Here is a 26,204-nt window from a genome sequence, read left to right on the forward strand (position 1 = left end):
AGCCCTGCCCGCCCCCTGCCCGCCCCCTGCCCGAGCCCTGCCCGCCCCGGCGCTCCCGAGCCCTGCCCGAGCCCTGCCCGAGCCCTGCCCGAGCCCTGCCCGAGCCCTGCGCGCCCCCTGCCCGAGCCCTGCCCGCCCCCTGCCCGCCCCCTGCCCGAGCCCTGCCCGCCCCGGCGCTCCCGAGCCCTGCCCGCCCCCTGCCCGCCTCGGCGCTCCCGGTCCCGGCCGCCCTCCCTCTCCCCCGGCACACGCGGGGATCGGCCGGACCCCGCGCAGACCCTTCCGCCGCTGCCGGGCTGCGGGGCGCGTTCCGCGGGGCGCAGCTCGCCGATGATGCGAGATGCCATGAGCGATGCCAGCTGTGTCCAGGCCATTATGTTCTTCCCTCTGCCAAGGAATGGCTTTATTGGTTGCCAGGTTTGCCAATAGAACTAGCGAGGGGAAAAGCGTTGGTTTCCAGGAAAAGTACCTTTGTTTTCTAACCTCCCCCTTGCTGTCCAATTACTGATGTGTTCAAACTCCAAGGAACAGATTTGTAAAATTGTCTGGAAAACCCAGAGGCAGATGTCTTCACAGAGTGGCCGCAGATATGTGTAAATTTGCACACAAACATACATGCACACAAGCACAGCTACGTGCACTCACGGTTTTCAAGGCATTTCAAGGGTTTTACAAGGCATTTATGGTTATTAAGTATAATCACACCAAAGAACTAGTCTCTTCCAAGGCTCCTAGGATCTATGGTAATACAAGTAATAAAGTGTAGATATCTGAATATGCACTTTTATGAAGTCACAGATGCTCTCTTTGCAGTTATTTGTACACTGCTGGAAGTAACTCATGCTGTTTACATACAGAAAACGTCTCACTACAAAAAAAAAGTACAATAAAAAGAGGTGAAACAATAGTTTAAAAAATAGAGCTCTCAAGATGTAACTATTATTTTCCACAGACCAGAGGGAATGCACAAAAGAGATGGTGTTTTAAATGCATCTTGTGTAACAAACACTTGAAACTCACAGTTGTGGGAGTTCTATGGGCTGGGACCCCAGGCAAGCCCCATTTTCTAGTAGGTCTCTGCCCTCAAAATGAGGCAGCGTACCATTTAAAGGTAAAAGAAGTCATCATTCAGTTCCTGAGTGTGTTACAGCTGTGTGTTACAGCTGCAGGTTTTGTTTCTTTCTCTCCCTCTCTGCCTCCATAAGGCCACAGGCAGTGCCATTTTTGCCAATCTGTAAACAGACTGGTAGGCATTATTTGAACAGAAAAGTTGTACTGAAGAAGAAAAGAGCTTCTGCAGTATGTATTTCAGTGTCTCCTCAAAAAGTGTCCCTTCTTGGACCAAATAAAAGCAAAGCTTTCAGACTTCCTTTTTTATCCAGGTGGCATTATCCCCTTCATTAGACCTCTGTGCATTGTATGCGTGGCTCTGGTATGTCACCACCTCACCTGATCAGCTCACGCCCCAGTTCCTGCCCCAGTGAGACCGGCTGGTCAACTGTGATGGCAACACCATAGCTAAAGTTTGCATATGAGGATGGCATCAGCCCAGCCAGGCAAGGTCAGTTCCCCCATTTTGCAAAGCAGAGGAGATTGCCAGACCACATTCAGTGGAGATGACCAATTCAGAGGTATTACACTTGATAAATATAAGCACAGCATAGCATGAAGAAAAGGACCCTTGACTGTCCATGAAAAAAAAAAAAAGTTTTCTATTTAACTTGATAACCTCTAAAATAGAGGCAGAGATTCTTAGCCAAGTCTTGCATTTAAAAATAATTGCACATATATCACTGTGAGGTGTAAGTGTGGTTTGTTGGTTCAAAGGCAGATTCGCAGCTTTCTTTTAGCACACGATTTTGGTCTCAAGACTTGTAGACACTGCAAACATTGAAACATCAGTTACAAAGGGAATACTTGGTATAGGACGCTCTGGTTGGTATCTTTCTTGCAGCTTAGATGAGCTTGCCAGGTAGCATAAGCCAGCGTTTCTCTATTCACTAGAGCCTTTTGGAGAGCTGCTGTGTGACAGGGAGGCTGTTGGAGGCAGAAGTGTTTGCATGGGATGGAGACTGCAACTACTGTAACCGTCCCTGTGGCAAGAACACCCACAGAAACAGGTAATTTGCCCCTCCCACACCAACTAACAGCCAGAAGCAAAAAATGTTAAAGTAAATTACATCATCGTTTGCCTGTATCATTACTAAGGAGGAACTGAAAGCTGTTTTATGAGGAGCAGACAGACAAAACTAGCTTGAGCTTGAGACATAAAAAACATAAACCACTAAGATACCTGAAGGCATCCCAATTAAGTGATATTACCATCCCGATCAAGATGCAGTCATTGTTAGTAAGCACCCCTGATTTTTAACAGAGATATTCCAATTAAGTAGATTTCCTGATTAGGAGCATTTAAATTAAGTGGAGAGAACAGCATGGAGGAATCCTGGATGGCTTTTTATGAGGGCCACCTTCAGAGGGGAGCTTTGTCACTTGCAACTGGGCATAAGTGGAGTTCAGGCCATGTAGCCCAAAATCGTAGCAATGTCCCTTTGCCCCTTGCAGAGCAACCATCTAACCTTGAAGACATCCATCCTCGGTTGGTGCCTCCATCTCTTAGCTGTGTGTTCCCCCAGCAAGGGTAGCTCTGCTGCTGGGCATGCCTGCAACCGCCTGAGTCAGAGCATCTTGGCACCTGTTTTCAGCCTAAATCCCAGTGGGATCCAAAAAGTAGGCAGAGTGGCGTCTAAGTACCCGCAGGGTCTGATTCAATAGATAATGTCTTGGGCTGTGGGACAAATTTGAAGGGAAGGTTCTTATCAGCTCTGAACCACATATCTCTGTATTTTACAGGTCTCAACTCTGGCCAGATCCTCGTGGTTTTTGGATGGAGTGACTTAAGTGACACATTTTGGTAGGAGCCACATAGCTTTTTACACTATTGCCTCTATCCTTGTTATTTAGGCCTTGAGCTTGAAGGTCTAAAGCACAGGTTCTGGAAAAAAAAAGTGCAGGCAGCAAGACTTTCAAACACTGGCCCTTTATAAAGCTCTGAGCTGAATCTGCCAAGTGTGCTGAGTGAAGGAGAGAAGGTTATGAGTCCTGATCTAGATATGTTGTGCTTAATATTCACCATAGGCACACCTACAACTGGAACAACAACAGTTCTGGATAGGAGAGAGCTCTGCAAAAGAAGGTTGCAGTGGTAGGGATGGCCAGCCTGGGCCATGGGAATAGTTTCATGTCTCTCCCATGCATCTGTTTCCCTCCAGAGGTTGGGCATGTGTTGCCTCTACACAATAAGGGAAGGAATGAGAGCCCTCCACCACACCTCTAGCTTTCAACATTTGCTGAGCCTGTTTGTCTATTTTTGTTTTGTTTTGTTTTGTTTTGTTTTGACCTATGACTTTTGAGATTGTAATCTCAGCAGGGTAGGGATTGCCTTGTGTTCTACATTTGTACAGTGACTGTGCCTGGGATCTTGAGTTGATGTGCTAATAATGAATAAGCATAATTTTCTTGGGGGATGCTCTTCAAGGATTTATCTGGAACTGATTGGTCTGGTAAAATAGACCATTTCCTTTGGAAGAGAAGAGCTCATGATAACCACCCGATTAAAATGATTGCTTTCTGCAAAAGTGAACACAGGTGTTGTACTCAGTAGTGTTCATCATGAATTTGCATAGACTGAATAGTACATCATGTCCTTCTTTCTCCTAAATTTAGGGGAATGGCAGCATCCATCTAAATGTCTTTGAAGAAATTAATGACACAGAGTTTTCTTGCTGACCTGCAGCAAAGATGTGCTCTTGATGTGTGCCTATTTTTCAATTTGCCTACCTGTAGAAATTCCAAATGTAGTAGCTTCATGTAGTTATTTTGTGTCAGAGGTCTCTTGCTTGTGTGTCATCCTGAACTTGCACGGCTGTGTGGCATTGCAGTAAATCAGTCCAGAAATTCATATTCAAATTAGTGTTTGAAATTAATGTTTAAAATTATTTTATTTAATTTTTTCATATTCTTCTTTCCCTTTCAAATGAGTCCAGATCCTCAAGCCATTAAACTGAATTGCATCAGTTGTGGCTCTGGCTTGGAGAAATTAAAGATGAGCACCTGTACCAGCTCAGCACCACCACGTTGAATGCAGACACAGAAGTTTAGCCACTGAAGAGTGAGCAAGACTAGAGCTTGGATGATGCTGCTGGATTTCATGTGTGTGCATTAATGTGCCAGGAAAGTGCAGGAGGTGGTGTTAGGGAAAACTGCTGGTTTAGGCAGTTCAGTGTTGAGATTGGTTTCTTACTCTGAAAGCTGTCCCTCACAAAGTGTCGTGTGCAACAGTGGCATAGGTTTTTTTTTGTACGGACTTAAATATACTCGTTAGCTCCTCAAAATAATGTTATCTCTTCCAGCGCATTTCCCATTGAAGTGAATGGAAATGTTCCCATTGACTTTAAAGCACAGTTTCCTCCACCTACTCCTTCTTAAAAGACTTAATCAAGCATGTTTAGTGGAAACCTATGAGAGTTGTCTAATGACTGGCTCACTTTGCCCAGGGAAAAACGTAACTATAAACTGAAACATGATGCTGAAAACTAAGTTTAGTAGAAAGTGTTTAGTCTAGTGCTGGATGAATGATGGAAGCTTGTATTTGTGAATAATTTATTTGACAATTGGTGCGGGAAAAAAAATGACCGAATAAGTTCTTTGCTCGTTTTTTCTTGCCTGTCTACCAAACTGGCTGCACAATGCGCAAACAAATGTCTAATATTTATTCAGGAGCAAAGAGGTCAGCTTTTGTCAAAAATGTTTTTAGCAGTGGCTTGGACAAGCACCAGATTAGCTTAATTTTCTTGTGTCCTCTGCATAGTAAACAAAGGAAGCTGTGCTATTAGTTACTGAATTCACTGTGAATTTTGCATCTAGCCCATAATGCTTACACTTTACAGCAAATCCTCTGTTGCAAAGACTCTTCCAATACTGGAGCTTGGCTTTTAAGCCTGCACAAAACCTCCTGAGACTTTAGAAAACTCTAAAGTGAGTTTCTCTCTATAGCCTGTAGAGGAGGTGCTGCCCACCTTCAGCCCCTTCTGAAAGGGGCTTCTTCTGAGTCAGGTGCAGCTTTGCAGACAGCAGCTACGTACAGGGCTGACAGAGCAGGAGCTGCACTGCTGAGGAGAAGGAGTACTTTGTGATCAGGAGCTGCCATCTTCACATAGGCTGATGTAAATAGTTGCTGATTGCCAGACAGAAGGTGCATATTAATTATTTTTCCTCTTAGTGACAGAGGAAATACAGACACACGTTGTAGTCTCTGAAGAGCTCTCTTTATTAGCTTGACCTGACAGCACTACCAAGGTGTTTTGCTTGGGGACAAAATCCACATTTTGCCTTGCAATTTAGTAAGCTTGTCTGCATTGCCTCCCACGCTTCCTCCTACAACCTTTCCCTTCCCCTGTGACACACCCAGGCTTCTTTTTTTTGCTAGTCCTCCATCCTCTGCTACCTTCCTGCCTTCTCCCAAGCTGTCCTATGAGCCTAAAAGTGTTCCAAAGTGAATATATATTTTAATACTTTTTTTTTGTCCTCCCCACCCCTTTTAAAAGACAGGAAAATATACTTTTTTGTGCAAAATACTGAAGGTACAATCCCAAATATCTAATCCCAAATCCAGTGCTGTTGCTGTCAGTAGGTTTCAGATTAAAACATGAGCTTTTTGTGGGACTGAAACATGGCTTGGATTTCTTAACACACCTTCAAGCCCTATGAGAGTTGGGGGAAGTTGCAGGTTCTTGAACACCTCTTAAGCTGGGTCTTATCAACTTGATGCCTGCCCATAACATCAGCAGCTGCCTGTACTTACGTTTATCCTCTTTGAGAGGGTAAGTTTTCAGGTGCTTACTTTACTTTGATATTTTCTCTTCCAGTGGGAACAGCCCAACCTTTTTGTGGCTTTACATCTTCAGAATTGCATATGTGTGAGTGAGAGTGCAGAAGGGGGAGGCAAAGTTGCTCCCCAGCCTTTCAGTGTTCCCATCTCTTCCCAAAAGCTGCCTGACAGTGTGAAGGAGATAGGCCATAGCATCATTTCGTCTTGGGCCATGGCATCTACTTGCCTCTTCATGCAGAGAGGCTCAGATCTGGCCAGGGCTGTTGCAGAGCAGGGAAGGAAAAGGATGAGGCATATAAACAGCAGTTCAAAGGATTTCTTTTCGATCTTAGCTCAGATGAAGCCCCAGTGCACCTAGAGAAGCACTGCCTGATTAAATGCTACCATCTTTGGCTGTATGTGCTGTATTACAGCAACCAGGAGTGCACAGAAATACACTTAACACCATGACACAGACTGAAGAGGTCACTCATGGCTTTGTCCACAGACATGACCCAAATTCAGACCAGTCTTGTTTGTATTTGGCTAGAGAGCCAGGTAGGTGTCAACCCAGCTCCTGACATAAATTTGGAGCAGTAGCAAGGTAGTAATGAACTACGTGCTGGTCTCACAACCTCATCCTCCCACCTATTTCTGACAGTAGAGAAGAACAGAGTAAAGCCAGGGATTTTGGCCTGTCTGCTCCCCCTGGGCATTTGGGCTGGGTGAGTCAGTGCCAGGAAGACAGCAGGAGAAGAGTGCAGTGTGTGGGAAAACCATGGTCCGGCTCAAGTCTTTTGCTGTGCTGAAAGGCGAGAAAGTGTCCTTAATGGAAAGAAGATACTAAACTCCTATCTGCCCTGAATTCTTTCAGGGATAGCTCTTCCCTAAAGCCCCGAGTGTGAACTGAATAAATCAGAAACATGGACTTCAGGATTGGGTGCTTGCAGGGCTGCTCTGAAGTTGTTTGTCTGACCTGAGCGTGTTTCCCTCTGCACGCTGCTTGTAGGACCAAGCCCTGCTGTGCTGCAGAGAGTCACCTCTGCTCCTCCTGCAGCCATATGCAGCTCAGGGTAATCAGCACATACAGAAATAAGCTCTGAATATGGAAGCCTGGTAAGAGAACAGTTTAATTTCACTATGGTATGCAGCACTCCAAGAAAACTCCCAGACTCAGTTCTTTTCCTTCAAGCACAATCCCTTATCAAGGTCCTTGGCAGCAATTCACATACAGAAAGGAGCAGCTGTCATGGTATTCCCACATACAAACACAAAAAAACAACCCCTCCCTGCTTTCAGTGCAGCAATGTTACATAGTATGAATAATTACAATATTTAACACTTGTATCTGTGCTTTTAATCTTCAAAGCACTTAACGAGCACTAGGTACAGGTAATTGTAGTTGCAGAGTGATGTGGACATCTGCAAGAAAAAGAGAATTGTGTGCATGAGTGCTCCAGTGGTCCTGCACAGGGTGGGCACAGAGCAAGCACATAGGGCTGTAAAAGTTCAGTGATACGAAATCCCTTGGCTGTCAGGGTTGATTTTTTCTATGACTGATCATTGTCCCCCTGCTGCAGATCAGTGACTTCTCAGGTCTGTTGGTGGAATCACTCACCTTCTGCTTTCCCAACCCACCTTAGTCCCAATGAACTTGGTTAAGAAAGACCTATATGGTAAACCATGTTAGCTGACCACGCGTGTTCTTGCTGGAATGGATGAGGGAGTGCTTGGATGAGCAGCTCAGCCATCAGACCTGGGAAAATGGTAACTCGTGTCAGAAAAGAAGGTGACTGTGGTGAGGCTTGCAGGAGGCCTATAGGAGGCTGGCAATGGTGGTAGCTGGCACAGGAGGTGTGTATCTGACCAGGAGAGAAAAGCCCATGCTGGTTCATCCCCAGTTTGGTTTGCCCCTTGGTCAATTTGTTATGAAAAATGGCACTGTATTTGTTTCCTTAGTCTTCTTGCTGTAACCACGTAGCTCTTGGCTCTCAGTGGAAAATGAGAAAGGATAGTGTAGAAATTGGTGCTGCTTTTAATGTTTTTGCTTTCAAATTTTTTTTTTTTTTTTTTTTTTTGGTGAAGCAGAAGGACAGAAAACAGCACTTCAGTTTTTTGTGAGCAGGAAGATCACAAGAGAGTTGTTCAGTCCTACCATTTCTGTGTCTGTCTGTCCATTCATTATTTCCTCAATCTGCAACACTGGCCATTTGCTCTTGCAATGGTGCCCCTCTGTTCTCTCTTGTTTTGCTTTCTTACTAAGATTTGCTCATCCTCAAGTACTTGGGTAATCCCTCTGGTGTTGCTTAGAGTAGGCAAATGAGCTTAGTGGATGTGAAATGCATCCTCAGAGCATGCAGCTCTACAGAGTACCAGCTGCCAGCACCTGGCAGAGTAGAAAATAACCTCACACAGGGCATCCTGACCATCCAGTTCCACTCCCTGCCTTCACAAGCAAGAGGGTATTTATTAACATGAGGTGATCACAAAACAAGGTGGTGTTGATCTGGTCTCTTCTAGCTCCAATGACCCTGTGAGTCTGCATACTGACAGCCCTGTTTAGATAAGTTTGAGGCCCACTTACCTTGTAATTTGATTTTAAACAAAGCAAATACAAACCTAACTGCTGAAACCTTTGTTTTCACTTTTCACTGGAAATCACACTCTTATTTGTGCAGTATGAATGTCTGTCCTTCCTGCTGCTTAAGAAGAAAATGAAGGTGATATATAGTAAGGTAATAACAATACATTAACAGGAATCAGCTCATTCAAAGGGTCTCAGGGTTTGCTTTTATTTTAACTGTTCATGCACATAATCATTTTCCCCTTGAGGACTGTTTTGGGGAAAAAGATTGTGAAACCCTGAGCTAGTTCTCGCTTGTGCTGCAGCTTCATTAATATGTGCATAGTTCCAGAAAAATGAAGATCTACTTCATGAAAATATTCCTCAAAAGAATTTTGTCTCTGTCCCTTTGGTTAGTGAGTAATACAATTCTTCCAGGTTTTATTATTATGAATTGGATAGCATTTTTTTTCTTCTAAGAACTCCACTCCTGAAATGGACTGACAAGAAGAGAATTTTTCCATTCAGTTAAAAAAAAAGAGTTTATAGACCCTATTGTTTGAGAGGAAAGCATCCTATGAGTGTGAACATACCTCAGAAGCAAAAATAAAAGCTCTGGGAAGAAACATATGAACAAACCAATCTCTGTAGTTTAACCTTGTGACTCTCAAGTTCCTCCTTCTTTCTGAGGCCTCAACTATTGCAATTGGCAGCTGCTTCCAGGCAAGAAATGCCCTGGGAGAAGGAGCAGACCTAAGCTCTCAGCTTGGTAACTCAGTCTCCTGACTGTTCTGTGGCAGGACTGTCTACAAGACGAGGAAAAAAAAACCAAAACAACCAACCCTGAAATCATCTCCCTTGCTCGCACCATTCCAATTAAGTGCAATCAATTGCTCAATCAATCTTTTGCTCTTAATAAAGTCAGTTATCTTTTTCCTTCTAATTCCCCTCCAGGTTTTTTAACAATTGTTCAGACAGACACAACAAGCAGCTTTTGTAAAGGAAGAGTGTAGGCGTTTCCTTTGGCTGTTTTCACTTTCTGCCTATGATGATGTTATGCTCCGCACCCTCCCCAAATCCTAATCATATACAATGAGTGTGCTGGGAGCCCATATATTTTTTTTTTCCAACTGGCATGGATTGAGTAGCCTAATTTGATAGCAAAATCATGCCAAAATATTTGAGGGAGGCGGGGGAGAGGGAGAGAGAATAGACATTTTGTCATCTTTGTGTTGCTGATGAGTCAGACCATTTAAATTAAGGAAAGGTTTAAAAAAGGGAAGGAAAGCGCTTTCCAACCTTATCTACTCCAACATTAATTTGGGTAGAAGGTAGGAGTGGAGGAAGTCTGAGCAAATCTGCTCCCCTTTCAAGCTGCCTTTAGATGGTTGCCATTGTCTGGCAGCTGAAAGAAGGTGCATTTAGTTGCTGCCCACCATTGAGAGGCAGAGAGGGAGAGGCCCCACATGTGCTCATCTTGGTTTTGTGTGTGTGCAAAAGCCATGCATGCTTGATGTGCACATGTGAAAAAGACCAGCACTGACTTCCACTGCACTGCTCCAACTCCCCTGCATTCCTCGTGGGAGGGAGTCTACGGTGTACCTGCACAAAGCACACTTATACCTCAGTGCACCTGTGCCTGATAGGTTTTCCTCTCCTGTCTTAAAAAAAACCCAAACAAATTAACTGTCTTTTACTGACATAATCATGCAAGGATTATCTGTGGGTCAGGTTGTGTCTGGAAGCAGAACTGGTTGGTCCCATTCAAAGTGGATGAGAAGATTAGATGGAGCAGATACCAAGTAGCTTAAGAAAAAGCGGAAAAAAAAGAAGATGTAGTCAGAAGAGTTAGGAGTGACCTGAATGGGAAGAAGAGGTAAGAGGGTGTGGTGCTGTGGAAAGTGCCAGCAGCACAGTCCTTACTTAAACTTTAAGTTTACTAAGCCTTTGTGTTGATTTCAGCATAGGGACAGTCAAGTCAGACCTATACATTTAACGGGAAATGGAGGGGCAACGTCAAGGAAATGGTGTCACCTCACTGTGAAATTAAAACAAACCAAGTTAGTGGGAAGCCTTGTGTCCTAGGGGAGCTAATGGCAATTCAATCACACCCTCGTGCTGCTGCAGTGCACCTTTGCAGCTCCTGCTCCTTGTCAGCAGTCTTGAGTGAGTCTCGCTCTTGTGTGCCATGCTGTGGGTCCTGGCTGCTTCTGCTGGCTTCTTCAGCAGGTTTTGGAGACTGTAACAACCCTCTGCTTCTGTGTTTACACTACTATCAGTCACCCAGTAAGGGGATTGGAAGCTAGCTCAGCAGGGCCTATCCTGCATGCAGCTTCTGTGGTGCAGACATGCCCTGGGACATTAAAAAGTAGGTAAAACTCAGATGAATATGCTAAAGGTGGTAACAGGATAATGAGAGGGAAGTTCTATTCTACCTGATGGGCCATTTTCAACTCTGTTTTTGAGGCTAACCTTGCTGGAAGGTGAAGAGGTGAGGAATAAGTTTGCTCATTTCAGTATCACTGGTTGCAGTCTCCAGCTGTCTCAGTAGCAGGCAAAAGCCTTCAGTGTAGCTCAGAGGAAGTCTGCTCCAAATTATCCCAAATGACAGTGTCTCAAAGGTGTTAATATAGCAGTGGAGACCAGCTGGATATGGAGGTTTCTCACGAATGCCCCTTTTCTTTGCTTTAGGGATGGAGGAGCTATGCAGGAGATGCTGTGCTGGTGGCAGGCCAGGAGATGATCTCCTTGCACTGGGGTGATCCTCCCTTGGCTGGGTCTTCCAGCCTCAGGGCTGTTTGCATTGTGAGGATGGCACAAAGCAGGCTTACTTCAGGGAAGGATTGGGGCCTGGACCTTATCTCACTTTGATTATATTAAATAATCTATCTGTCTGCCATGTTATTTACATAACTCTTATTTAAATACTTTTACATCAGACACACTGAATCATGAGACTGAAAGTCTAGACGATGCTTGCTCAGCTCAGCCTGCCTTTAACTCTCTTGTGTTGGTATTTTTCTTGTGTTTCCCTTCAGGATTACCCTGTGAAGGACATATGAAGTGCCTGGTGGTCCCAGGATTTCAGAGTGAGCAAAATGAAATTGCTGAGGTGAGAGAGCGAGAGCACAGAAGGCAGATAGAGAGGAGGGAGATGAGTTGTTTGTCTGGTTTTACTAGGTCAGCTTTTGGTGAGACTGTAAGGCACATGGCTTTGAGCAGACAAACTTAGGGCAGGACTTTACCCCTGGAACTTGCCTTCTGGCACATGCTGCCCTGGCCAGCTGCTATAAGAGATAATTTGTTTTGGGGAGAACAGAAGAAGGAGTTATAGTGTTACCTCACACTGAGCAGGCTTATAGGCAGAGGCTAGAAGCTGGGCATTGGGAGAGGGCAAATGGAATAGAAAAGACATTTATTATTTTAGAGAAAAGTCAAGAAAGCCCATTCGTTCCCCCAGGTTCTGCCCTCTCTCCTAAAAATGCATTATAAAGTACTAATAATTCATAAATGGCTTGTGTTATGGCATGCTTGATAATTTCATCTATCTCTCCTTCTGAAGGCACACTCTAGGATTTATGCCTTATTGTCACAAGCCTTGCTGTTGTGATTTCATTATATGTTGATTTTGATATATGTTTCCTGAGATACTTGAGTGAACTGGAACCAAATTTCTGCTTTGCAAAAAAAGGAGGACCGAGGCTTCTGGTTCCTCATCTTTTGCTTCCTTAGGAACAAGATTTTGTCAAGAGCTGCTCTAGCCATGGCTGCTGCTTCCAGAGGCCTGGAGGATGTCAAGGCTGAGATGGAGCAGCACTTCCACCTAGTGGTCCTCACAAATTAAGGCAATCTCTCCAACCTCGGGGTTTCTTAGTCCGCAACAAAATCTTTGAATTAATCTCTGAAACCTAATATGAGTGGGTTGTTTACATTCTAGAAAGAATAATACAGTAATCCGGGTTTTATTTGTGTGTGCAAGTCATTCTTTGGCCTTAGTTCCATGGAACTGATATGATTTGTTAGATGACAACTTCAGGGATGGTGTGACAGCGAGGTGAAGAATGGAAAATCATCTGTTCCTAAACTGCAGAGCAATGCAATGCATTGTGCTGTGTGTACAAAGTGCTTGGCACCCACCTATGCATCCCACAGCACTTTACACGTCTGTAATCACCTTGGTTTACATCTGGAAAAAACAAGATATGAGGGACTATTGCAGATACTTCAACAAATAGTGTCTCTTTTGTATAGTTTTTGGGCGCTGCATGTGGATACTGCTCTCGAGGGAAGCTGAGCAGTGAACTGAAGTCAGTAAGGCTTTAGAGCACATATGGATTCAGCATGGCAGAATCCTGGCCTGTGGGATAGTGTTCCAGTGCAGATAAATAACCACCACAGCAACGGCCACAGCAGCGTGCAATGTAATACCAGGGGAACCTTAGACCCTCTGAAAACCAGACCTAGTGTCTCAAGAAAAGCTCTCAGGGAACTGAGACCTGCTCACCTCATGGACAGATACTTCTGAAGAAGTTAAAGGGGCCAAGTTGAGGATTACTAGGTGGGGTTAAATCACACTGACAGGCCTGTTGGTAGAAAAAGCCCTATAAACTTCTAAGGGGAAGGCTCAGGTTTGCTGTCTCCTACTGCCATTGCCAAGCTGTGCTGCCTCCTTTCAGCAGCTGTTGTGAAAGAGGAACTCGCTGTTCCACAAGGGCTGTTTCCCAACAAGGAGGCTGAAAGGGTGGAATTGTTATTGTGAAGACTGGGGAATTACACACACAAAAGGGCACACACAAGCACACACACATATACCCACACCTCCCCTGATTCCTGTGAAGGGAAGTTGTGAGTTCAGAAGTGAGGTTCAGAGCAACTGAGGTGATTCTGCCATGAATGGTAGTATGTGATTGACATCTCTGGGCTGATTCAACATCCAGGCATGGTATGAGGTGTGTTGAAGTTATTTTAAGGTGATGTGGCCTGCCTTAGGATATCCTGAATTTCTGACACCCTGCCAGATACTTAACTCCCTGGGGGAGGGGGTGATCTTCTAGTAGCCACACCCTCCCAATTGATTGCCTAAATGCAATTATATTAAAAAAAAAGTCTTTATTGACAGCAAAAAAACGAACAATTTTTACTGGGGGAACACACAGGTCATTGTTCCTCTTCTACTGTGTGACTCATCCAGATCAAGCTGTCTGTTTAGTGTATCTACTAATGCAGTTAACTTGGAAAACCTAACCCATAAGTGCCTCTTTTGTTTCCTAAAAAACAATCGCTGGATGCCTTTTGAAACTTTTCAATTTTTTTTTAAGCCCTGCCGTGTTTTGGAACGAGAAGAGCACAGGCACTTTCTTGGCAAATCTTCCACAACCTTTTCTGTTCCACCCTGAGACAGTACCTTCTTTTACTGCGCTTGCAACAGAAGTGCTTTACACCTCTGAAGAGAGGACACCCTAATGGCATGGCTGTGAGCTGAGTGAGCCTGAAGACTGGCATAATGTCACACTTTATCATTAGATCAGGTCCAAAATATATTCCTGAGGGCCAGACCCTGAGCATGACCTCTCTTGTCCCAGTCCATCAGCACTCAGTCACAATCTTCCTGGGACAGGGGCAAGATGCAAGCCAGCCTTTATCCCAGTCTCCCCTCTGTCCCCAGAAACACATAATGTTTGTGCTCAGAGCTCCTTGTGTCATGGAGGTGGCTGCAGTGCCAGGACAGGAGCATCGAGGATGCAGATCCACCCCTGCCACTCTTTTCTGCCCATCCATCTATTGCACAAGGGAAAGAGATTGCGAGAGCACATCGTCTCCCCCAGCCACCTCTCATGCAGCCACCTGCGTCCTGCCCCTTTGGCACTGCAGAACTGCCCCATCTGCGATGCAGCTGGAGAGGCCTCTGCCCATAGAGGAAGCACAATGCTCATCCTGAAATTCAGGAATGCTACTGAGTGCCTTCTTTGGAATCAAAACCCTTGGATTTTGTTTAATTTTAATTTTGTTTTGTTTAAGGTGCTGAGTGTTAGCTCCTAAGTTCTTTCTGATGAGGTTTTAATCAGAAATAGGCTATATGCAAATAAATATACTACTCCCAATTAGAAAGAAAAAGGACTTCAGACAATGCACTTATCTCAGTACTGCTTGGGTAGTTGAAGCAGCTGCAAGAAAGCTAATAGCAGGGTTGAAACCAGACTTGCCAGCAATTTCTTTCTTGGCCAGACAGTCAATTTTTTCATACTTTTGTCTGGCTGTCTCTTGGTAGGGCTGCACAAGAAGACCAGCTTTACTTTCTTTCATTATTATACATATATTTTTCAGCTGAATTAGTATATGACTGCCATAACTCAGTGGCACTCTGTTTCCAAGGAAGCTTGAGTGACCGAATAATGAAGATGAATCGTGAATCCAGAAAAAAAGAAAATTCCTCTCTTCTCTGCAGCCCAATCCCAATAATCTGTTTTTGCCAACCTGTGCCTATGAAATAAAAAAGAGGCATTCATTTGTACTGTCTCATTTTCCTCTGTGTACAGTGAAAGGATTTTTTGTTGCAATCTGTCACTCTCATGTGCGCTCTCTAAACAGCCTGTGCCCCGTTCCACTCCAGGCAGTACAGAGAGCAGTTATTTTTAATAGAACTCGTTTAACATACCTATGCGTTGGTTTGCAGCAGAGCTCACACTCTCTGGACTTCACTGCAGCTGGGATCCTCCTCTGGACAAAGGTGATGTGTCTTAGAGCGTCTTTGGCTTGGCAGGAAGGTTTATTAAAATACCACAAGTTCAGACAATGCTGGTTACGAGGAGTGCACACTGCGCTGTATGTGGGAGGACTGGCGCAGAGTTTCCAGTAAAAATGAAGTGACAGAAATCTCTTCTTCTCCCTGGCACATCCCAGGGAGCATATTCTGTGTCTGTGTGTCTGGTGAAGCCTGCTCACACTCGGTGCACAATGTGTGCTTGTACATGGCCCACAGAAAATCTTGGGAATCGTTTAGCTCCTTGCTTGCGTGCAGCACTGGTTTCACAGTGTCCCAAAGAGTATTCTTTTGTGTCCAATGAAAGCCTGTCTCAGATTTTAAACATAGCGGGGGCCATAGTTTCAGCTGCTGTAAATCATGAAGTCTCAGGGAATCTGGTGGGGCTCTGCCATTTTACACCAGTGGAAAGTTTGTCCCTTGCCTGTGCCCTGTACTCGGCCCTGGAGGTGTAGGCAGCAGGGGCAGGAGGCAGCACCCCACGTAATGACAGCCTGTGGAGCTGCAGCACAATGCCCGCAGTGAGCGCCGAGTTAGTGCAATGCGGTTTCATCATCTGTCCAGGCAAAATGAGGACATGATATTGCAAGACACATTTAGGCTGTTGCCACAACATATTTTACATGTCTTAGAGTCTTCAGCTGTCACACAAGTGGAGGTCTCAGCCTTCTCTTTTGATGGTGTACAAAAGCTATTTCTCATTCCCCTTCTCTGACTTCTCTGCATTTCACAAGACAAAAAAGTTTCCTCTACATTTTATTTGTTTGGTTTTTCAATGCTACATAGGAGTTCCAGTTAGGGCTGGGAACTTTTTGTGATCTTGGCAGTAAGGTTCCAAACAGTTGATGAGCGGCTTGAACAAGAATACCTCAGAAGGTGGAAGTCAGTGGCTTGAAAAGATTGAAGGGCCTTTGAACCAGTCAACCCTCTAGTCCTGTTGTTTTCAGTAGTCCTCTAGGACTTGATTTCATGGCTGAACCTCTTTGGCTTTTACTCTGTCTTTGTCATCTATGAATTCATAGTTTGAATGATAGCTCAAAGTATACATGAATTTTGAGTTTTAAAATAGCACAAAGAAAATGAGAAAAGTATTTTCAGCTTCATTTATTAAAAGTGATAGATCAAGATTTTTTAAACTCCATGACAAACTTGTAGGTTATTTTTCAACTGGGTCAAGTCTACAGATATAGTATCTAGTGATAACTTAATGGAGTTATGCTCACTTGTACCTGCTGACCTCTCCTTTTTATTTTCTCCTTTTGACCTGTAAAACCCTAGGTGGGTTGTGATCTTTCAGCCTGATGCATTAGATGTTTGTCTGTGCTCCAGAAACCCAACTTTTGATAATACCTCCTCTATCTCTTGAACATTTGTTAAGACAAAATATAGTTACCTTTGAGAGATGCTCAGGAATCAGAGTGACTACTCTGTGGTTATAAAGTATTGTCTGCTTTTGGTTGCATGTTAGGGCTCTGTGTGACTTTTTCCTTCATTAAAGTGTCTATGGGACAGGACAGACACGTGAGTCAGAGAACTTTAGGTCCTTCTGTCCCTATCTGCTATTGAAGCCAAAGACAATTCCGAGTGAGGCTGTGAGGCTGTGGGTACAAGTGCTGTTTTCATTAGGAACTCAAGTTCCCCAGGCACTTTGAAAACCCCGTTCTGTGCCTGAGCAATGCAGTGTTTGGCCCTTGGTTAGGTAACTCCTCACTGATCCTGTTGCCAGCAGCATGCAGACAAACCCAAACCTAGCAGTCTGGGCTGCAATTTCACTGATGTCATGTTAGTCTGAAATACAGATGAGCATGACAGTGTTTCAGATACCAAAATGTCTTCCATCACCTAAAAATGTACAGTGATCTTCAGCAGGAAAGGAGGATACCAGTAACTAGGAGTATTGTGGCATTTCTCTTTATTCATTCGTACCAGTTGTATTGGAAATAGACAAAAGCAAGCAAATAGGGTTCTGTCAGCACAGCAACAGCTTTCCTGGGCTTATAAGCTAGGAGAATGATAGAGATAACCTGAACTGTAAGTAGTGCAATAAGGGGCAAAGCAGTGAGTGCACAGATAAACTGCAGGGGAAACAAGTCACAGAGCCCCAGATGTAGCATGGGCACTTCAGTTCATGCTTACCTCAGCCAATTCTCTCTCTGAGGGGTGGGCTCAGCACAAGGGCGATGTTTAGAAATAAATGTGGAAGAAGACAGATGTGTAAGGTGCTGCTTTGAGGTCTCAGGCTTGTTCATCTTCCCCTTTCCCTTTTCTTTGGTTCTCTGAAAGGAGGTTACACTCCTTGCCCCCATTGCCACCACCTCTGTGTGCCTCACTTGCCCTGCCAGGCTCAGCAGATGCCAAGACTGCTGTGAGCAATCTGAGGGCAATCTGAGCTGGAAGCAGAAAGTGCCAGATCCTAGGTACATTTTCCTCCTCCTCCTCTGTCTTAAAGCCTTTTCTTCAGTCATTGACACTGCCTGAGACACTGCTCCAGCTGTGGAAATGAGCAGGTCAGGACTGTGTTATTTGTGCTGCCAGTCCTGGGCAGGAACGGGGAGGAAGGGGAAGGATGAACCATGCTTTTCTGGGGTCAGCTCTTGTCCTTCCCACATCCTTCACAGCCTCAGCTCCTTTGGGAGTAGCTGCAATGGTCTAAGGAGGCTCAGTAGTGGGAGGTAAGGTTAGTAGCCTCTCTAAAAAGCCAGATGAGGCTCTAAAAATGGCAAAGGAGGAGTGTGAGAGCAAGAGAGTTCAGGCATAGCTGCCTGCCATGCATTTCCTCTCCTTGCAACTTCCACCCACGTGTGGTGGAAGGGTGCAAGAGGTGGTGCCCCAGGAAAGCTATCCTCCAGCTGGGAACATACTGTGTTAATAACTAGGATGCTGAGCAAAGAACTACATCTATGGGAGATGTTGCAATTTTCAACTGCAGATTGCTATCTATCTTCTGAATGTCCCTCTCAATCTCCTGGAAGATTTACTGAAATAAAAGCTTCTCGAACCATTTCAGTCAAATTAGCTGGTTTAGAAAAACCCTGTAATTTAATTTACTTGGGTGCAATGTGCTAAGAATGCCTGAGGACTTTCTTGAACTAAAAGACCAGTGGCATAGCAGTGGCATGTAGGTAAGGGGAGTGGAGGTTGCAGCATTTGTGGATGACACAGCTGGGGCTGGAAGAGGACATTTGGCCAGAATGGCTGTGAAGTCAGACTCAGTTTTGGATGTACTGCTCTTCTTGTGATACAAGTCTTGTGCAAGTAGACAGCTCTGCTTTTGAGAGAATCATTCATGAATTACAACAAAGTGAGGTATTTCTATCTGCCATATATTTTGTTCCATGTGTAACACTGCAGGCCTGAGAGGACAGCTTTTTGTCCTTAGCATATATATATATATATATATATATATATATATCCAAAGCTGCATTCAGCTACTTCTAAACTTCAGTGGTGTCAGGGAAGCAAATTCTGAGTGCCATTTGCCAAGGTGTGTTAGCAAAAAAATATATTTACACTGAGAAAGATGTGTGGGTGAAGCAGTCTTGAAGAATCTGAACAAATTTCAAAAGTAACCTTAAAACCAAAGAAATTTTAATGGAGAAAGTAATCTAGTATATTTCCATACCTGTCCCAAGCAGATTGGATGAAGGCAGAAGTGCTGATGGATTTCATCTCACCTTAGGGAGACTAAATGGGAAAGAAATACTCAGTATATACCTTCCCACCTTCTCAGGGAAAGGATGCAGCCCATACCTTTTCTAGTTGGTTGCCACATTCTAGGATGCTGTTGTATCATTATTCAGAGGGAGAAAAGTCAGACTGAGACTCAGCCCGTGCTAGTGTGTCCAAGAAGGCCTGGCAGCCTTCTTTGGCCCTGGAAGATGACAGTCTGTGCTAGTGCACTGCTAGCACATGCTCTGGCATGAGCATGGCCCATTGCAACTGATGCTCTCTCTGAACAAATTTTGGGTCTGGTCTGGCAATACGAGTGTTCTGGGCACCATACCCAGTGGATGGTTTGCTGGCTGACAGCTTATTTAGGAGGCTCATTCACTAGCCCACTGCTCTCTGGCCTCACTCCAACTGGCCTGGACATTTGGTCCCAGTGCCATGATGGTCTAGTTCACTGTCATGGACACATCCTGACTATAACCCAGCATGGGGGCCATACTGTAATTCGGCATGGAGGATGTTAGCTATTCAATGGCCTGTGCAGATACCTCAGTAAAGCTCCTGGACATTTGTGCTTTCTCACCTTGGAGGAGGAAGAAATGAGACAAGGGGGGCAAATCCTGCTGAGTTGCATCTTGGGAACACAATAACGGGGCAAGGGTGGAGGTGTCCAAAGGCCCAGTGTGTCCAGTTGGCCATTGCCAACCTAAGACATTTGCATATGAGTACAAATCCTAAATGATTCACTGAATTATGAGAAGGGAAAACCACAAACAAGGGAGTTTTCCAAGGTACCATCTCATTCCCAGTGGCTGTTCTACAGGCATGTAATACTTTGCCGACGGAACCAAGTTGGAAATTTGACTGTGTCACTTCTGCTTAAGCAGCTCAAGACAGTTTGTGGAGAATATCCACCTAGGAAGGTTAAGCTCAAGACTTCTGTCCAAAATGTGCTTGAGGCACTCAAATCATGCCTTGACTCTCATGGCAGCATTCTGAGATTTTGAATTACTTTTGTACATTCATCATCTTAACATAGATTTGTATTGCTATATTTACTATAGAGAGTATCTTTACGCCTGCAAGATAAAAACCCCTGTAGTATTCAGAGGTGTGATGGTTTCCAGAAGTGCTTGGTTGATTGTGAAATCAATGTCTAAGACAGGAATCTGGAGGTGTTTTAGAAAAAACTAAAACTTTTTTCTCGCAGACTCAGAGAGCAGAAGAGGAAAGATCAGGACATGCCCAGGGATTGTGGTAGAGGCCGGGAGCCTGTGAGGGTGAAACAAAAGGCAAAGGGAGTGAGCATGGGACAGGAGCCACTGCAGCATTGACACTGGAAATGGAGGACAGGGAAGACAGGAGACTATGAGCTGGTGATGGTGAGCCAGGGACAAATAGCAGACTGCAGGCAGAGAAAGGAAGTTTCATAGACCATTTAAGGCTCAGATATTCATTTGATATCTCTCTGATGGCCTTCAAGCTGGATATGGGACAGAATCCATTGCCCATGCACACCGGCTGTGATATGCCAGATTCTCCCCAGCTAGGCAGTGGTGCTCACAAGGTTCACTGCCTCTTACCCAACCTCTGCAGGTCTCTGAGGCTTTGCAATGGCTCACAGTGCAAGAGCTCGCAGTGCTGAGGAAAGCCTTTCCAGCAGGGAGGCTCAATTCTGCCTCTGGCACATACACAGCCCAGCCTGTATAACACATGGACTCCACCATGGAGCGATGCTCCTGAGCTCTCTCACGCATGACAGCTGCCTTTGTCTAGATATTTCCTCTTCTTCTGCACATGCACATGGGTTTCAGTGCACTTTATGTACTTTATGTACCATTCAGAAAGCCATAATTTATATACACAACGAACCAGAACAGAGCATTGCAGAAGATTTGTGGTCATTAAGTAGTTGAACTCAATTCTTCTCATTAGCCTGGAGGGGCAAAATGAACATGCAATAGTGCTTTAAGTCTTTCAATCATTTGTCTTCTTTCCTGTTCAGTGGTAGGTGCTTTTCCCTGCTGTGATCTCCATGGCCCTATGAATTTCTACAACATTTGAAATACTGTATAAAGAATGGACAACCCATTTTCTGGGTACAAAGTATTACCATTGTCATTCCATGCAGAGTATCTCCCAAGGTAGCATTAGGTCATCCTGACTTGATAAGTAACCAGTCTGCTTGTTGACACATGTAATTATAAATTTGTATAATTTGGATAATGCTTATCTAATTCTCAAATCCTTTTCAATTGATTTCCATTTTCCCTATAAATTTATTGTTTTTTTTTATCTCCCCCAGTCTGTGTGTCAACTGCTAATATAACTAATGACTTTTTTCTACTTCTGCTTCCAGATAACAGCTGAAAATATTAAACAGACCAGAGCTCTGTCAGGACCCTGCTAGACAATTCATCTAAACGCATCATCTTACAACTCTGATAAAAGGATCTGTTGGATTTTCTTTTGGATGAGATAGTTCATTTGTATTTGCTGCATGTTAATGTGGCTAGAAAGCACTGAGATCTAAACAAGGTAGATAAATCATTCCAATGAAGCTATTTTCTGGACAATCTGCATTGATTGAGGACTCAGTTTTGACTTGGGTGTTGCTACAACAATGTGTGTTTGCAAGCTATTGAAGTAGAAACTGCTGGACTGTGAAGACTTTTATATTGCCCTGTTTGTTGGTAAAGAGATGGAAAGAATTGCTCTGAGATGTCTCTTCCTGGGCTAACTGGTGCATCCAAAAGAAAACAGGGAGTGAGAAGAACAATACCCATTTGCCCATTCACAATATTTGAATACAGGCTTTTACTTGGGTTTCTTTTTGACTCCCTCAAACATAATCAATTGACATATTTTCCATTGCAATTTAAAAATCCTGCTTTGTTATAGTAAGATTTCTAAAAAGAATAAACAAGACAGCAAAAGTATATTAAACAAATAAATCTGGTAGATTAAAAAAAGTGAGGCAGTGCCCACACTCTGTCTTCACCTCGCAGTTCAAAGCCAGAGCTGAGTGTGTCAACAGGCTGCTCGAATGGAAGTCACGAAGAGCACAGATTGCTTGGCAGAGCATCCGCCACACAGAGACTCGTCTCTCAAGTCTGACCCTCAAATACTCTTTTCTCCATGTAGGTCTCCCTGCATTTTGCCTGCTGGCAGGCAATCTGCCTTTCGTTAGTGTCTCCATTCCCATCTAAATGTGTCCCTTGCTTTGGGCCTGATCCAAGGCAAATGGGAAGACTTTTGCTGGCTCCAGGCAACTTTTGGAGCAGCCTCTTTGAAAGGAAAGGCTGGCCAAAGGGCTGTGTAGAGACCTATGAAATGCTTGTGCATGTTCTCTTTGAGCTTAATGGTGCTCTGTGCTCCGAAATTTTCATGTATGAGTGTAGGGCAGAAAAGGAAAAAGAAAAAAAAATTGCTAAGCCAGGAGAAAGAGGGCAGGGGAACCTGATCCTGCATGAACTGGAGTGCAGCTGCATAGCCTTGAGCGTTATTGTGCATAGTAGCAAAAATGAGGCCCAAAAGGGGAACGCTTAACTAAGTACCTCAGCAGCACTACAAGATGCTTACACTAATGTCTCCTCAGACATGCCTGCTGTGAGGCTGGGTGGGAGTATTAAGGGATCCAGAGATTTAATGCTTTATGGTGAAAAGGACCAAAATGAGCTTTTAACTTGCACCTGCACATGAGCCCCTGCTGGGACTGGCATGAATGCATTCCTAGCATGTGTGATGCTGCATGGCCATGACTTTCAAGGGCCAATGGATATTTTCTGGGCAAGAAAACACCATGTTTCTTGAGTTCTGGAGCCGAAAAACAACATGAATTGCTTTATATGAATAAGGCATTCCAAAATACGATAGAGAACAACACACTGAAGACTAATAGTAACATGGTAGAAAAATACTGCTTTTCTACCATCAGTAGTGATGGAAAGCAGCAAGACCTGAAAGTCATCAACGGTAAATATTATGGAATCAATATTAGTCAATATTATGGAATCAATATTAGTCAATTTGCATGGAGCCAGGGGATTTCAGTAACATGATAAGCAGGGACATTTTTCCTCAAGTGCATCTCAGGAATTTGAATTGCTCTTCAGGGATGCCATCTAACATTTTGTTCCTTTTCAAAGTAGGAGGGGCAGCTACACACAGATGCTGAAAGGGGAGGGACAAACACATCCATAAGTAGGATCTCTGCATCAGATTTATGGTCTGTCTGGGTGCACTAGGACTGAGCTGGCTGCATCTCTATTTGTTGCTGCCTCCCAGTGAAGAGAAGCTCTCTGGAAATGATAACTAGGGACTTCCTAGTAATGGACCCAGGACAGAAATTTTGTACAGCATGGCGTGTCTGGAGAGGAGAAAGAAATTTGCTCATGGACTGAACCTAGACAGGAGTTTTCCCACTCTGGGTTCAAGAAAGCCAGCTGGGGCGCTTGAAGGCAGCTGTCATGGGCGGCAGGAAGAGTGAACTTCCTTTCCCTGGGCTGGGGGCTCACATGGTCCTTAGCCCAAGGGTATAATGAAAGCTGGAGGAACTGCACTGAAAAACGTGATGATGTGGAAGGTTTTGCTGACTAAGAAACATTCAACTGTGAATGAACTCCATAGGGAACCCAGAGTTAGGCTCCACAAAAAATGAGAGGAAAGTCAAGCAAAGATGGAAAAGCGAGGTAAAGAAATAGCCAAAGATTGTATCTAAAAGAGAGAAGAAAAATACAAGTTTTAAGTCAAAGGGAAGAAAAATGAACAAAGACTTGGAAAGGAAAGCATTAATGGTTACTCTTGGGCGCTGTCATTTTATTTCATTTTCAGTCATTTTCAGACTATTTATGTAATGCTGCACTGCCTGTCTAGTAAAAATGTACAGCTTTTGGGTTTTTTTTTGTATTAACCTATATTTGAAATTGAAATTAATGTTTTGTTGGCTCTGTTATTTGGATGTTTGCATTTGACACATATCTTCAGGCATTGTTTTGTCAGCAGATGTTATGACAATGTTTTCATGGCATGCAAGTGTGTGTGTGTGTGTGTGTGTGTGTGTGTGTGTGTGTGTGTGTGTGTGTGATAGAGACACAGAGAGAGAGAGGAGGAAGAGGGGAAAGTGCAGATTTTCCCAAATGGGGGTCGTGACCCTAAGGCTTAGTAGGTCAGAGTTGAAAATTTAAAAAACATTTCCTTTCTTCCATGGAATGGGGACCAAATGAAAGAATGGCTGGCACACAGTCTGCTTCTGCCCTTGATTTTCCTGTTCTCAGGAGGGTTTTTTTACTGTGCATGCAAGAATGAAAAACGTGATACCTGGTAGCTCATTACAGTTTAGGAGATGTGATGAGGGCATTTTTCACAATAGCAGGAGCCTTTCTGTATGGAAAGCAGGTTGGTTCTTGAAACATGCTTCAAAGTGCGGCTGTGCTCCTCCATAGCTCAGTGCTGCCAACTCTGTCATGACTTTGCTGTGAGGCACTGATGCCTTGGTCATTGACTCTGTTGGCACAAGAAGGACAACTGCACAAGATCTTCTGCTTTAAAAACAAATGAAATCTCCACAGCTCAATTAGTGGAAGAAATTCTTAGAGCTCTGGTGGTAATAAGGGCAGTAAGGGCTTCCCAAAACTGGGGAGAGACACACACACACACATATGTTGCAAGCCCATCTGGCAGCCAGAGGGCAATTGTCATAGGTGTCCCAGCCATTGCCTTCCCCGTGCTACTTGCTCCAGCAAATTCTGGTGTTTTTAAACAAATGCAGATTTTATAATGTTTGAAGTAAGGATTGAAACAAAGGTCTGGGGACTGGACATTCAAAATACTGTTGTTTGAATTGCCTAAATAAGGGTTCAGTTGCTTATTTTTGTCACATTATTAATCTCGCTGGAGTAACCTAGCCCAGCCTCTGAGCATGTGAGAAGTAATGTGGTGGTTGTTTGCTCACAAGTGTGTATGCAGCTTCCAAGAAAGGCAGCAGGGCTGCACATATGTGTCTGTGGGAAAGAATTCCCGTCTCCCATGTAAAACACATAATTCTTGTACATTCAGTGGAGAGACAATCCACCATTCCCTATCCATCAAAATGTTTTAAGTGGTGGGAAGCAGTCTGACAAATGGCAGTTGATTTAAAATTTCTTTGGTTGAAAATGGATGGCTATTCCAAGAATGCTACAGTGTGCATCAGACACTGATGCAAGACGTAAGTATATGACCTATCTAATAAACATGAAAAGAAGGTGATACATGAACTGGCAGAGTGAATGTAGATTGTGGGTCACACCTCATGCCAGGTGTGTCCCACAATGAAACCAAGCCTGCAGATCTGAGCAGCCCTTTTCTGGGGTGACCAGTGGGTAATGTGTAAAAAGGGTGTGGTGGGACAGTGCTTCACACATACTGAGGACATTCACTCTTTGCGCAAATAGATATCCACATTAGACAGACTTGATTGTGGTTGGGTGCTTCACTGTAGGAGGGAACTGCCATAGTTTTACCTAAATCCCTTCCTCCTCCCCCACCCTCCCACCGAGTTTGGATTTATTTAACTGATGCAAACCTCAAAGACACCTTGAGTGAGCTTTAAGTGATTGCACCTCACTTTGCATTGCAAGGCCTGAAAGCACCATGATTCCATAACTAAGCAAAAGGAAGCAAGTCTACTCCCTGGAGACTCAGTAGCCTCTGTCTGAGGCGTAATATCTTTTTTCTCTGCTCTGAACAGTTCTCTTACAATCGGTGAACAACATTTTGCTTTCACTTTTAAGTTAATGGTTTAAAGTGTTTTGCCTGCACCTAGCCACTTCTTCAAGGGTTTAATGAAAATGCTTTATAAAATAAGGCTGTAAGTCAAATTAAAAATCCGTGGCAGCAAATATACACAAACCTGTCAATAACACCGTGCTTGTTTGCACTGTGCAAACAGGTACTTTGTTGCCTTTCATAATACAATAAAAACAAAATAATGTTTAAAGAATTACAACAAAATTGAAGGCTTCAGGATATAGTGGGTTGGAAAACAATCCATGATGACTCTGAGAGGAAATACTTTTTGTTTAAATAAAAGGGAGAATAAAAAATGCTGTGCAGCTTGAAATTGTGAATAGAAATTGCAGAAAGTTACGATGTGAGTGTATGCATTTGTTGGTCTTGACTCAGAGAGGTCTTTTGGCTTTTAGTGGCTCACAGCTGGAAAATGTTTAGAGATAGGGAGCCTTGTTATTAGTTTCTCCTATCATGTCTCATGGGTAACATCAAAAATACAATATGGTTTTATTCCACTTTGTCACTCCATTAGATTTCCATTTAAACTTCCATCTTAGCATGAGCTTTAAAAC

The 26,204-nt window shown here is 43.9% G+C and overlaps 1 long non-coding RNA gene across 2 annotated transcripts; it reads left to right on the forward strand.

Annotated features, from left to right (window-relative positions):
• Positions 1–25,160, forward strand: LOC146768274 (uncharacterized). Of its 2 annotated transcripts, XR_014953314.1 has the most exons (4): positions 1–2,120; positions 2,854–2,914; positions 11,471–11,544; positions 21,221–25,160. It is a non-coding gene; the product is annotated as an uncharacterized LOC146768274 (long non-coding RNA). The 2 variants fall into 2 exon arrangements; XR_014953313.1 differs by lacking the exon at positions 11,471–11,544 and having other exon boundaries at positions 22–2,120.
• Positions 25,161–26,204: the final 1,044 nt, after the last annotated feature.

This window comes from Lonchura striata, chromosome 2 (assembly GCF_050655825.1).
Source record: "Lonchura striata isolate lonStrDom1 chromosome 2, ASM5065582v1, whole genome shotgun sequence".
Classification (NCBI taxonomy): domain Eukaryota; kingdom Metazoa; phylum Chordata; class Aves; order Passeriformes; family Estrildidae; genus Lonchura; species Lonchura striata.